General features: G+C 34.6%; 1 protein-coding gene across 50 annotated transcripts in view; it reads right to left on the bottom strand.

The window, feature by feature from the left end:
* MBNL1 (muscleblind like splicing regulator 1) overlaps positions 1-14,778 on the bottom strand; it is a 179,992-nt gene that overhangs the window by 130,531 nt on the left and 34,683 nt on the right. The window lies entirely within an intron of this gene.

The following is a 14,778-nucleotide window of genomic DNA, read 5'->3' as shown; positions in this document are numbered from 1 at the left end:
ACCTGGACTAGAATCTGTAAATCCACAAACTAATGATTTTCCATCGATCAAGTCCTATTTTCATTCAAATGCAGTTAGAAATACATAGTACAACTTGATAAACCTAAAACATTTTCTCTTTACGTTTATGATGATGCAGTTTTATATGCGCTACTGGAATTTAAAAAAAAAAAAAAAGTACAAAAAATAGAATGCCCAAAGTTCTGCCAAGGTTGGATTAAAGTGTATAATGGTATTAAATAATTTCATGTTGAGTTTCAAGACAACATTCATTAAACAACTGGACATGTATGAAGAAGTATCCTTTTAAGGAATTCTGTCATAAGATAAACACGTTGTAGTGATCAAATCACTTTCAGAATGCTTGCAATCTGAGATTTCATTTTTCTTCCAATGGTGACCTGTTTTTCTCTACAACAGTTACTAAGAAAAATATTTTTCAGCTAGTCATAAGAATGACTTCCTTAGAAGCCTTTCCTTTGTACTATTAAACAGTCTGGAAAATTGCTTGCTTGACTCATTCATGCTGTCAAAATATACTAGAGGCTAAGGCTGACCATCAATTTTCCCTGTTTCCTAGAACAACACATACAATTTATGCATGAAGTTCTAAAGTAACAGCATTTGGAGTTTTAGGATCACTTTCATGTACTGGAAGCTACCCAGGCTAGTCTATTCATTTGTTATGCCTGAGGACTACTGCTTATGCCCCAAAAGTTTCCTTCATTTAAATTCATGATCAATTAGAAATTCAAAGAGAAGATACTAGAATTATTTGGAGATTATCTGCAGTTACTTGGAGATAGTGAGAAGAAATAAAGTATCTGAAAATATGAAATTATTTACAAAAATTAAATAATTATGAGGTCGACCAGGTCATCACTGGGGCTCCGTATCTGTTGATATACAGTATCAAGAATCAACACTTACTCTTTTACCAACAGGCCATTTTATTATAATTAATAGAGGAGATAGAGCAGAATGGAAGATATGTAGCAAAATGGAAACCTGCTAATTGCAATCCATATATATCAGGGTTTTTGGGGGGAGGGGGGGACAGAAGTCATAAGGAGTGTCATTTAGAGAGAAAAAAATATTTTTGGATCAGAAAGCTGGTGGAGACATCACTGAGAATGACTCTACCTTCTAACAATGAATAAGAAATTAAGTAGTGAGAAGCCTATTTCATTTTTTAACTCATGTTTTCATATTTATTCACAGTGCTAATCAGAAAGCAAAGCAAGCTCTATATGAGAGTCTGGAGCATGTGAAGATTTCCAGATGGTTTTATCCTTGAGAGACAAACATATCTTCTATATGGATTGAAAAGCTGTGGCAAAAATACTACATTCCCTGAACCTCGCAGCAGTATTACAAGAGTGGTTAAACCAAGAGCATACAGCTTTTTAAAAAATGTATCTGACCATGTTTTTTGGTTTAGAGAGTCCAACTACATACGTCTAGGTGGTGGGGCAAGTGGTAGGGGTGGGGAAAGAAAACCCTTTCCAGGCCTTTTTTGCTTTGTACAGAAAGCCTGGAAAAGTACCTGAGATGCTTTCGGGCACAAAGCAGGCATAACACGTAAGCAGTTGACTCACATGGAATTAAGTGGATCCTACTGTTAGTATGATTGGTCACTAAGCCAGGGGAAGGTTTGAGTCTAGCAGGTATTTGCAGCAAAGTGTTCCAACTGGCACCGTCTCTTATATACTCTCTATTTTAGTGCTGAGCTTTTACATTTCTACTGTTAAAGTTCTGAATTGGCAGGTCTTTCAAAGCCAAGGTTTGATAGACATTTGAAAAAAGCCAGTCATAATTGTTTAAGTTCCCTCATTTTTCAAAAACCATATGCTAGACAAATAAACCAGAAGTGGCAAAAGCTTCTAGATCAAAAAGCCCTGGAACCTATCAACATAGGGAGAAAGTAGTCCTCCTTTAAACATCCTGAAGCAAACACATTTTGAAAAAGTAAACACACTTAAACTTTGATGCCATAACAAGACTAGGAAGGATTAATAAGGAGAGCCTTTATTAACATGAAAGTTATTATCATTATCAGTTTTTAAATATTTTTTCCGATCTAATATTTTCATAAGTATGTGTGTGAGAGAGAGAGAGAGGGAGAGAGAAACAGAGAGAGAGAAGACATACAAGTACATGCTCATTGACTGTTGATGTTATCTGTAGAAACTTGTCTGTTGGAAAACACTTCTTTAACTTTGATTTGGCTCCTACCTTGGAGCTGATGGGAATAAAAACTTTTCCATGGATTAGAGCCAACTGAGCTGCTACAACAAAAGGTAACATTCATTAGATGACTATGGTACCATGATCTCATTCTGAAGGTTAATTTTTTTTTTTTTATGTTAAGTATGTTTTCTGAAGTTTGGAAAATTCAAACAATGTCAAAGAAAGTAAATATCAGCCTTGCCTTAAATGTTATTGTTCACATGGAAAAAAATAATTTTAGCTAAGAAAAAGCATGAAACAAAATACTAGATGCAAAGAAATCATTAGATTTCTAGCTTAATCATGTACCCTAATATTCTATCTCTGCAACATTCCCCAAAATCTGAGCACCTACAGACACATGCCTAGCCTACTTTTTACTTCTATGTATATCCAATAATACGTGGTTTCAATACGAAACCATTATTTAAAAGAAGTAACTTTTTCTCAATAAAACATGAGCATCTAGGGTGTTAGCACCTTTGATTTTTAAAAGAAATACTGGGTGTATTGGGGGGATCCCAGCTTTTACACATCTGCTAACTAAATATCAATTGACCATTTAATTCCAGGAAGGACTTCCTGCACAATTTTTGGCATCTTCCAAAACACTGAAGACAAATTTTATGTTCCCTGCCCTCAGAGGTCCTCCTGTACTTTCTTCTAATTGTTTCACAACATGTTAAAAGTCTAAATAGCCAACTCAATTAAACAGGCTACAAGCATCTCCTTCAATCATATTTGATCCTCTTTCAAATCAAGTAATGCAATTAACTCATTGCCACAAACTAAATCAATACACAGAATAGAATGAGCAATAATCAATAGCCTTAACAAGAAGGCAGTGGCATGGCTCAATAAATCAAACAGTAAGTGCACAACTCATATTTGGAATTAAAATATAACAAAATTTATACACAACTGCAAAGGAAAACCCAGAGCTAACCATAGGAAACTATTAGGCTATATTAGTGCTGAAAACACAATAAAATCAGGAAGCTGGGGTATTTTTTCCCTACTTGCTGCAAAAAGTATATACTCCCATTTCTAACCAAAATCAAACATCTCAAACTGTAAATTAGGACAGCATCTTTAAATATCTTGGAGCAAAATGACCATTTTACTGGGCTAGAATTGGATACCTATCAATTCTGAGTTACAGTGAGGGGGGGGAGGAGCATTGATAAATGGAATACCTTAGATTTAGATGCTCCTTTACACATTTGAGGAAATAAGTGGTAGCTATCTGACCAGCTAAGATTATACAATTTAAAAAGAACAAAGCAGGGATAGTGCAAATCATGAAAAAACAGACTTTAATACTGAACCTCCTACACTTTGCAGGTACTTTACTGAATAAACATCACTTTTATTTTTTAAAAAAGTCTTAGGTGAGTTTTGCAGTAAGAAATTTACATAAATAATACAGCATTTTATATATCAAATGTGAATTATTTATTTTAGACCAACACAGAGCTAAAGAGGCATTTGTTTTAAATGAAATTAAATTTGGAACAGATGGTTACAACCACTTTTCCATTCATGGATAACTGCATTTATGAAATGGATTTTCAGGCACAGAGAATGATATAAATACTGACTTATTAATATTACCTCAATGAGCTTAAAGTCAAGTGGTACACATGATAAAGGTTAAGAAGCGCTTTCTCTTGATAAGGGATAAATAAATAATCTACCATGTGATAACACAGATAAAAGTCATTTAAAAATTTTTCAATCCAATAATGGATAAATATTTGTAGTACAATATGAAAAATGATATGACATTTCTTCTGACATAAAGTTCCTCTCTTAAAGGGAAGATAACTTAGACTGAATTCCAGCATTCAGTCAGGAATGCCACCAGCAGCTACTAGGTAGGGAACACTTACACTGAGAGAGATGCACATGGAATGACCTTCCTTACAAATCTTCAAAGCAGGTATCATTAGTCTCCTTTTATAAAGGAGGAAACTGAGACTTGGGGAGGCAAAGTGATTGGCACAAAGTCATCAGGAAATGACTGAGGGAATCAAATTCAGATCCAGCTGCATTCATGGTTTTGGCTTTTAAACAGCTCTTACTCTTTGCCATGAAAAGTTTTTACTTACACATTTTTGCATTTGGCTTTTTGCAATTATTCTGCAGATGACACTTTGATGAAAAGATCCACGGTAGAATGCGACTAAGGGAAAAAACCATCAGTGGTCACATTCTCATTACTACTGGCACCAATATTTATTTGTTGTAAAATAATACTTATTGTAAATTTCATCCCAAGGGACAGAGCATAGAGGTCAATCTAGATACTCAGAAAACACCAAAAAACAAAACAAAACAAAACAAAAAAACCTTAGAACTAAAACTAAAGCAAACTAAAGAAGAAAATGCCCAAAGAAATGAAATCAAAGGACAAGGAATACTGCTTCTGTTTCCCTATGATCAATTTGGTTCTGAATAAAAAGTAAGTTTGACTTATACACCAGGTCTGAATTTAGATATTAAAGACAATTTTGTTAAAAATATTTCTAACTGGTTATTTTACTAAACTGAGATATTCAAGAAAATGGCCAAAAGGCATTCAGTTTTTAATCATTTAAGGAAAGGATCCTTATAATACTAACTACTGATGTCAAAGGTGTTCTTTTTCCTTTTGTCCAAGCTATCACTCATCCAAAAGAAGTGCTCTGAGAGAATAATTATGTATTTCTTATAGAGCATTTAAAATTACACAACAAACATAATATTTGAGATATATCTCTTAGCAGTCCGGAATTATAATTTAAACTGATATTTACTGAATATCCAGTAAGCCCAGGAATTTGGGATTTCTTAAGTCCATGTTTCTTCTGGAGCAAATACGCTCTTTTTGCCATATCATGAACAAAAGGCAAATAGTGATCCTTGTATTTAAATAGTTATTTTTTTCTTACATTAACATGTTTCATCATAAGTAACTAGACATATTTCCCAATGCTATGCAGTACAGTAGGAAAAAAATTAATGAATTGGGGAAATTTTAAAAAAATAAAAATAAATAAAAAGGAGTAAATGATCTAAAAAGTTATTCTTATTTCAATTATAAATAATGAAAAAGTCTTAAAAACAATGTTGTAAACTATTTTAAAAATAAGGTATTCATCTGAAAAAAAGTTCCTTTTACTGGATCTAGATATTTCAGCATTATTAATATAAGTAATATATAAACATACAAAGAATTAAATTAACTACTAAAATTTTATTCCTAGCTAATTTTACTAAAAGTTAGCATAAATACCCAAGTATAAGATACAATAGTCAGGCAAATAAATCATTGTCAAAGAGATAGATGAATGGCTTAATCTAGATTTTAATTTCACACAGTACAACTTACAAAAGCCTAGAAAAGTTAAAATGCAGTTTTTTGTTTTTTCCAATATTATGATAAATGCCCAGGAAAACTCATGAAATATGAAGAAATTTATCTCAGCCACTTACAAAATAATGTCCATGGTTTCATGCATTAGAAAAATAGCAATACTTCCTTAAATAAGAAATGATATTCTATTTTATGCAAAAATACCTCATAAGAATAATTATGTAATGAAAACCTCCTTATCTATTGCCCTCTACTTCACTTCCAAGCTTTATCTTGGAATTCTGAAATTCTCATTTGTTTTTTTCCCAGAACAGCCTATTATTCTGGTTTTCTATACTGTTGAGTCTGGCATTACTTTCAAAATTCTTCCTAAGTTTTAGATTCTCTGTTTTATCAAACTTGCAGTTAAAACTCAGCATAAATTTCCAATTTTAAATTTAAAAAATCTTACTAGTAATATTCAGGGATGGTTTTCTGAATTAAGAAAAACTGATCATGTTTTAAAAAGTACAGTTGTCTTAAATTCAGGCTAATTACAGTGACTCAACAAATACCTGCTTAAGTATGTCTGTCACTCTAATATGTAGACTCACTAATAATTAACAGTACTTTTTTTAATGCATAAGATCACTATGCAGTGCTTCGTAACATTGTCAGCTTAAACAGGTTAAACTCAGAGGAAGGCTGAAAGCACGGGCTCTGAAGACAGGCTGCCTGTGCTGAATCCCAGCTCCACTGCTTCCTGATGGTGCAAATTTGTATAGGTTACTTAATCATTTTGAGCCTCATCATTTTATATATTCAATAAATAATGATCAAATCAGGGGAGGAAAATTAACCACTTCTACATGTGTTAACTAAAAATCAATCAGATTCAGATTTATCTTGATAAATTATGGAATATGGGGATGGGCCTGGTATCAATCTCTTACCATGTAAACCCATTCTACAAATACAAGCACACAGTTTCTCTAGCAGCACATATAATCAGAGTTGAGATTCATCTGCTCTTCCCACACTGACTACATAATGATTTCCAATGTTTTTCTCAACAAGCCTCTCAGACAGTGGACATTTAATGCCTACTTACATTTTACATGTGCAAATTTGCATTCTACTGGGACATTTTAATATTAAAGAATAGAAGAGTTAAATTATGTTTTATTATCTATGACCATTCAATGTATTTCTCAGAAGCTAGAAAGCTTATAGTAACCATCAGTCTATCAACACCCCAAAAGGCTCTGTATGTTATTCAGCCATTGCCTATTGCAATGTCTGGCACATAGCAGATAATAAACGATAAAAAGAGGAGGAAGAATGGATTAGGGCCCTTTAACTGAGATGCAGAAGTGGAAAATACTTTGATTTCCTATTTATTTAAATTCCTAAACCTTCATTATAAAAATATATTTCTGGTAAAAATCTCTCCTCCAGCATTATTCATTCTTAGTGGGAAATACAGAAGCCAAGAGTAGCTAATAAAATATTTTTTAAAATAGTAATAAAATTTTTGCATTTCTCCTTATGCATACTTAACCCACTGTAGGTATGTTACATGTTAAGCTACTATATGTTAATCACAGTTTAAAGGTTTTAGGGGAGCTACTTAAATAGATTCTACTACACAAAAATTTGCAATCTAGATGACTCTTCCTCAAGGTGGACATGACTCTTTATCTGAGTTTAGGATGAGTTTGCTTTTATTTTGGGAGTTTCTTTTAATATACTGGGTTTCCTTATGTGTACATTTGTTTTCAATTTATTACTGTGCTATGATTCATGAAAGGCAGTATCTGGCAGTAAAACTTCGTAATAGTGAAAAAAATTTAATAAATAAAATCATGATGATAATCTTTTCTCATGGCTAGATTTAGATTTCATTAGTTTCCACTTAGCCATGAAGAGATATGAGATAATGTGAAGAAAGATAGTTCATCCAGAACATAGATCTTTCTTAACAGGATTCTTTATATAAATAATGAATTCTTTAGTTCTTTCTTTCTTCATGGTTCATTTCTCAGTTGCCTCCCTTAAAGGAGAATTGTTTTATGAAAAGCAATGTCGTCTACCAAAGAGGAATCTTATTTTGGGCATGATAAATTTGGCTCTGTTTTTCTCTAAAACCTTTTTTTTTTTTTTTTTTTTTTTACTTGGCCCATTTGGTAAGCTAACACTGTTTAGTTATAAAAGCTTCCTGGGATTGGAAGATGTTACTAGACTTATTTTCAGTCTATGAACGATTATAGAATATTAAATGAGCAAAGATATCTGAAAGCAAATTATCGTCTGAATGCAGTAACATGGAAAAGAATGAATTACAGATGTAATTTATCCGTCACAAGCAGATTCTAAACACTGATTATGTCCATGCTTGTGCAGAAAATTGAAAATGATAGAAAAGCTTCCCAGCTTTTCTAACTTTAATTTTCCATGTTTTACTTTGTGTAATTTACTGTCAACTATTAACAGCAGATGCTTCTTGCCTTATTTGAGAACAGCCTTGACTTAAGTGTAAGTGATTCTTAAAATCAGAAGCCTACACACTAAGTCTGAATTTTATACAGAGAGATAATTCTAACTTAAGATGCCTGGAGTCATATGGGGTTTTGAGAAAACAAGGTTTGGATCTCAATAGTGAGTCTCAATCGAACATTAACAGAAATTAAAATATAAATATTATTGAATAAACTGAGATAGCATCACAAGAATCCTTCTGGACCTAAAATTATGATCTGGGGTTAAAATATACATGGTTCCCAATAGATCAATGGTGATGCAAGAACAGCTGCCCCGGTCTGGTAGCCTGTGGCCGTGGGAACTCTCTTACTGGGGATTCCCTCTAGTTCTTCTCTTCCCACTTGTGGTCTCAGAATTAGCAGTTGTAAGAAGGAAGAGAAGGCAAAAGGAGAGATAAACCACCAGAGACATTTCTTTCTCTCTTCCTTAAGTTTCTCTTCCACTGACCCCTCCAACTGCCCTTGAGAAATTTCTGCTCTGAACTCTACCACCACCACCATCGCCTAATGTACTGGTCTCCCTCTCAGCAATCGGCCCCTGGAGGCCTGCATTTTCAATAATCTGCCTTCCCTAAATTTGACATAGGAAGTGTCTAAGTTATACTCCTTGAAATCCCCACCCCCTACCACCTCCTAAATGTCTTTCTTCTCACATCTGGTTCTTTATTGCCGATTCCTTGACTATATCCTGTGATAAAATGGCCAGGAAACAAAACAAAACAAAAATTTAGTTTGATATTTTCACTATCCAACTATTTTTCCCCATTTCTACCTGTAATGAGAAAGAAACAGTATCAAAACAAAGCTACACGTTTGATTTACTTTAGAAATGGAAAGAGCTGTTCAGTAATAAGTTCCACAGTGAACCAGACTCAGGACCAAAAAACTATACATTTGAAAAGGAAGCAGGTTGAGTCTTCAGAGAAAAAGAACCATTACTTGGAAGAAATAATGACAAAGAAGTCTTCTCACCCTGGGGAAGCTTTGGACTACAGCCCCTCATTCCACTCCCCATCAAACAGAGCCACTGCACTACTGAAAGCCAGCTCTGGGACAAAGGAGCAGCCCAAACATGGAGCTGAGGAAACCTCTCTCGCACTGGCTTGCAGAAGTGTCCAGGAGTTTAGGAAGGGCCACTTCCCTTGCATTAGGCCCAGATGAATTTATAGAACCCCGAACTGAACCTTGAAATATGTCTTTCCCATTGAAACAGCTTAACAAAAGCAGCTGGTGCCTATGACACTAATATTACTTAAGAAGTTATGCTAAGATGGTACTCATAATGCTTCTAGGGAGCCTCCTGGGTTTAATTAATAATGAGAGTTTCCAGGGTACTATCTGTACTAGACTATAACTCAAAGCATCCAATGGGTTACTTAGGCTTCCCAGGGTTGGACTAATGGCTTAACCACACTGGTTCTGTGTGAAAATGTTTTCTAAATGATTACAACTTTGGAATATGGCTTTTTTTATACATTGGGTGCAGCTATATAGTTTACAGTGACTACTTATTTAAGATGATTAATTTAAAATGTTTTACCTACATGGCCATATATTCAAAACAAATATATAATCTTTGAAAGTTGGTAGCGGCATTCTTGCTGCTATTTTTTGTTCACTCGTGGATTCATTTGTTGACTTGTAATTACTTTTGAGTATTTATTGCTTTAAGTCCTATGCTGGAAATCTGCCTTAAATATTAATTTTTACTCTTAAGCACTGCTGTGCAGGTGTTTTCTTTGAGGAATCCTTGGGATGTAGATATGTAAATTAAGATGCAATGTTTTACAGGAAAGTGGTTAAAAGTGCAGGCTCTGAAATCAGTTTACCAGGCTTGGAGCTCACATTTTCCTGCTTGAGTGACCTTGTGCTTAACTTCACTTACTTTCTCCTTACTTCAATGACCATCGGAGGGGTGGTAGTAATATCAATAATTCCTCAAAGAACTTTTGTAAGGACTAAATACTATGAAAAAATTAAACACACTGAAAATGCTGACCAGCACAGAGTAATTTTCAATAAATATTAATTCATTTTATTTTGCTTCATAAAGAATATTTGTAGCTGCAGAAATAGGCATCAGAGTAACTAGATCCTTTTGTCAAAATCATTTGAGACCTGTTTTTTATGACATACATTCCTGTTATGTTCCAGTTATAAATATCTAACTGTGTGCATAAAGATGCACTGGCAATAGGAAAAATAAAAAGTAAAGCAAGCAATTTTATTATTCTGTATAAGTAAAAATCAATCCATTTGTGATATGCCAGATTTTATTGACTAAATATGTCATAATTGCAAAGGAAAAAAAAAAGGCAACTCGAGTTAACCAGGATAGGAGAAGTGATGAGAGGTTTTCGGAGATAAGAAGATACAAGTTTCTTTTCAAAATGATCTCCCCTCAAATAGCCCTACACCTAGATGCTTTTCAGGGACAGTTACTTGACTCTGGAAGTTTTCTTTTCTTTTCTTGTCTTCTCTTTTCTTTTAATGGCTGCACCCAGGTCCCACCCGACACCTACACCACAGCTGTGGCAAAGCCGGATCCTTTAACCTGCCACACTGGGGCTGGGGATCAAGCCGACACTTCTATAGCAACCCAAGCTGCTCTAGTCAAATTCTTAACCCACTGCACCATAGCAGGAACTCCTAGACTCTGGAAGTTTTCTGGGGGAAAGAAATTCCAATGACTATCCTCCTGAACATCCATTCCCCCTTTCTACCTAAATGACCCACAGGCCTGGTTTCAATCAGGGTAGCAGTTAAGATTACAATTTCCAGCCACCCCTGCTGCAAATGAGAAATCAGGATACATCATTGGGTGAAGTTTAGAAGACTTTTTTGCTAAAAGGAGTCTGACTGGGCTGGGGGCCTCTTTTACCCTTGCCTCATCCTGCTTCCTAGGATGCAGCTGTGATGGCTGGCACCGCAGTGGCCATCTTGTAATTTGTAAATAAGCCTATGGTTGGAAGTCTTGTGCACGTCAGGACCTAAGGGAAAAGAAACCTAAGTTCTAGTGACTGCGGAGTCATTGCATAGGCCTGGACAAGTGACTGAAATATAAACCCTTAATTTGTGTATGCCTCATGCTGGGAAGGAAAGGTGTCTCTGTTACTCAATGCTAAATATAATTCCTTAAAGGCAAAATCGCTAAATCATGTCTGTGTAACTCCAGAGAGAAATATAAACAGGGATTAGAACCAACAGTTCTGAAGCTGGACAGTTACGAAGCTGGAAAGAACTCAGGGAAAACACAAGAGGAATAAAACTGGTCAGGACCAAAGGTATCCAGGAGACAGCCTTTCAGTCAAATTATAACATTTAGGCCGTTTTAACTATCAGTATTTTTTTTAAAACATTGGTCCTTATAGAAAGTTTTATCTCTAACAACAAATCAAACTTTATCTCAAAGTGAAAATCTTTCAAAAATGTGCCAAAAGAGTGTAAACAATGATGTAGGTGATGTGTATTTGATGTTATTTATATAAGAAATACAGGGATAGATTAAAAACTCTATAATTATTATAAACATTAAAATAAGATGTCCTCACTGGAATTATTGTCTATAGTGAGATTCACCAAGGAATCACTATTCTACCAATCTCTTATACTTCAAACAACTAATCATTTCTAACAAGTCTTTTTAGTTGTTTTCACTGAAGTTTCTGCCTATTAACAGATTAATATCATCAGTGCTAAATCAAAGACCATCTTTTTAGTTATCCACTTCCACTGTCATAATTTTTGGCCTTGTTAACATAGAAATTGCTCCCCTATTGACAACCACAAAATGTGTTTCTGCTAAAGTTAAAAAAATTAAAAAAAAAACAAAACCTCAAAACTTGCTCAATAGGATCTCTTTGTAAGAAAATAAGAAGCTTTGTCTAAGTCTGTGGGAAGGCAGAGACATTGCTCAGCATGAAAGGTAACAGATTAGCAATGTCGATAGCTGAAATCCTCTACTTATCCTTGGCAAGGAAAATGACAGGATAAGCTTCCCAAACTAGGTCCCTAGACTGTACCGAGTCTGAGAAACATTCAATTTCTCACCTCTCGCGTGAACTGGGCACATGTCACACACTTCCTGAATACAAGATTACCCCCATGCTGCAGAGGCTCTCTTAAGTCAGTAACAGTCTTTTGCATGGAATTGTTTTGCGGCTATTCCTGGAATCAGAATTTTGAATACATTTAGAAGTCTGAGTTACAATGAAAGTCTGAACTTGATTATAAGTGCTGCATTGCTTTAGGTTTAAATTGTTTTTAGTTTGTCACACACACAATCTGAAGCAAAGTTTCATGCAATAAAGAAAAATGAGGAGTGTACCAAAATTTTTTAAAAGAAAAAAAAATAAAACCATTCTAGAGTTAGTGCCCTAGGTATCATGTTCAAAATACAGCTTGAAAACTGTCCAAAAGTGAAAAAAAAAAAATCTTTATTTCTTTAAAAAATATTATTCCAAAAAAAATGTCTAACCATAAAAATATAAACAGGTAAATGAATAAAGCTGTATTACTGAAGCAGATGCAGCTATTGAGAGCTTCATTAAAGAAAGGATTGTGTCAGAGTTGATGACATCACACTCGGCACATTCACAGGGTGTTCTTCAGAAAGTTGTGAAGTTTCTGCTTAGAGAATACAATTTGAACTTGCACATGGCATACACTGCTACACAAGTTATAGTTAGTTCATCTAAGTCATTAGGGGGAAACTAGGACGTCCTGTGTCAGTCTGTCACTTAAAGACACACTGAGTATGTACCTATAGAGTCACATGTATATATAATACCTTGTCAAAGTTTTAGTATCACATGGGAGATGCCATTAGCAAAGAAACAATAACAAAATTGTAAGTAAAAGTTATTCCAACTGGAAGCCTACTAGATCTAAGTGTTAATTCAAAAGCGGATGTTTAGCCTGAAATATGCAGATATCATTGTGTAAGCATTATCAGTTAAACTGATTTAAAAGATATGACAGAAAGACTATGCTGGGGACTTAGAGCAGCAGCAATACAGGCAATTGCTGCGCTGAAGATAAACTGTGCTAAAGAAGGAAGATCTTCTCAAATTTAACTGTAAACATCTTGAGACCACTGTATTAGGTCCAGTTATGTCCCCCTATCCCTATCAAACCATCTGGAGACTTGGTTTATTTGTGTTGCTAACTTTTTTTTTTTTTTTTGTCTTTTTGCTATTTCTTGGGCCACTCCCGAAGCATATGGAGGTTCCCAGGCTAGGGGTCGAATCAGAGCTGTAGCCCCCCGCCTACGCCAGAGCCACAGCAACGCAGGATCCGAGCTGCGGCTGCAACCTACACCGCAAGCAGCTCAAGGTAACGCCAGATCTTTAACCCACTGAGCAAGGGCAGGGACCGAACCCGCAACCTCATGGTTCCTAGTCGGATTCGTTAACCACTGCGCCACGAAGGGAACTCCGGGAACTCCGCATTGCTAACTTTTGAGTTTCCTAGTTGCTCATTTACCTGGCTATTTACTCATCTGTATGACTTCTAATAGCTGATTTCTGTATTTCATATATTCTGCTAGGTCTTTAGAAGCACTTTAAACCTTTTCACTCATGCCCTTGGGTCCAAGCCACTTCGCAGTGGAATATGGCCTCTGATGTGTCTATGATAAATTTGATCAATTGGGTTATCTATATACGCAAATGTGTGTAACAGTGAAATGAGCAAGTAATTATCTTAAACTAAACTGCCTAATTATACAAGAGAACAAGGGACTAAACTTTTCAAAGTTAAATGACTTTTGCCAAGTTTTTGGAAAATAGATAGTAAACACAGAGGTTATAATCCCCCTCCCCCAGGAAAAGAAAAAGGATATTTGAAAAAGAAGAATTCAACAAACAACAGTCTATTTCTGTTGATCATAAGGTGAAAGCTTTTTTAAAAATGTAAGTAACCTGGCGTCCACTAAAATACATTCTGTAAGCTTTCTTTATATCAACTACCAAAATTTAAGTAAGAGACTATTGGTTAAGAAAATAGGTAGCTTGCCATTAACTACATTTTGATTCATCACTTCTGAAATATATGCCAATAGCAGCTTATACTGTTGACATTTTTCTTTTAAGATATTTTTGTTTTGGTATCTCTTTCATAAGCCATGAAAGAAATTTCCCCTCCAGCATTAAATAAAGCACTTTTTTAAAAGTTCAGGATTTCGGAAGTAACTAAAACAAATCGATAATTTGTAAGCCACTTGATTCTCAATATGAATATAACCTTTAGGCTGTTCTAAACTAAGACTGTAAGTGCAAAGGCAAAATTAAGTGAGAAAAATTAAAGTGTTTAAAATGTTTTTACATTTATAAACGAACACTGATTATTACAGTTTTTGCTTTCTTACTATTACTTTATTTCAAATATATTTTAATAAGTATATGTATATATATTCTCATTATCCTACATCCTCATTTTACTTAGCAACACATTTACTATGATACAGAATTCTGTTTTCGTATAGTAAATTCATCTAAATTAGTTATTTAAACTTCAAAATCACCAATATGTAACTAAAATACAATCAACTGATTTTCTTCCCATTCCCTTTAGTAATACGCCAATTGATTTCTTTTATGTAAATACTTTCTTGAACGGTTCGACTTTTGTTTTTAATGAGATAAATTCTTCTCTATATAAAAGTCTGCTATA

Source organism: Sus scrofa, chromosome 13, assembly GCF_054392235.1.
Source record: "Sus scrofa isolate SSC_HxYL_T2T_F1_AM1 chromosome 13, Sscrofa_HxYL_maternal_Yorkshire_Landrace_v2.0, whole genome shotgun sequence".
Lineage (NCBI taxonomy): Eukaryota > Metazoa > Chordata > Mammalia > Artiodactyla > Suidae > Sus > Sus scrofa.
This window is presented reverse-complemented; position numbering and strand designations above follow the sequence as displayed.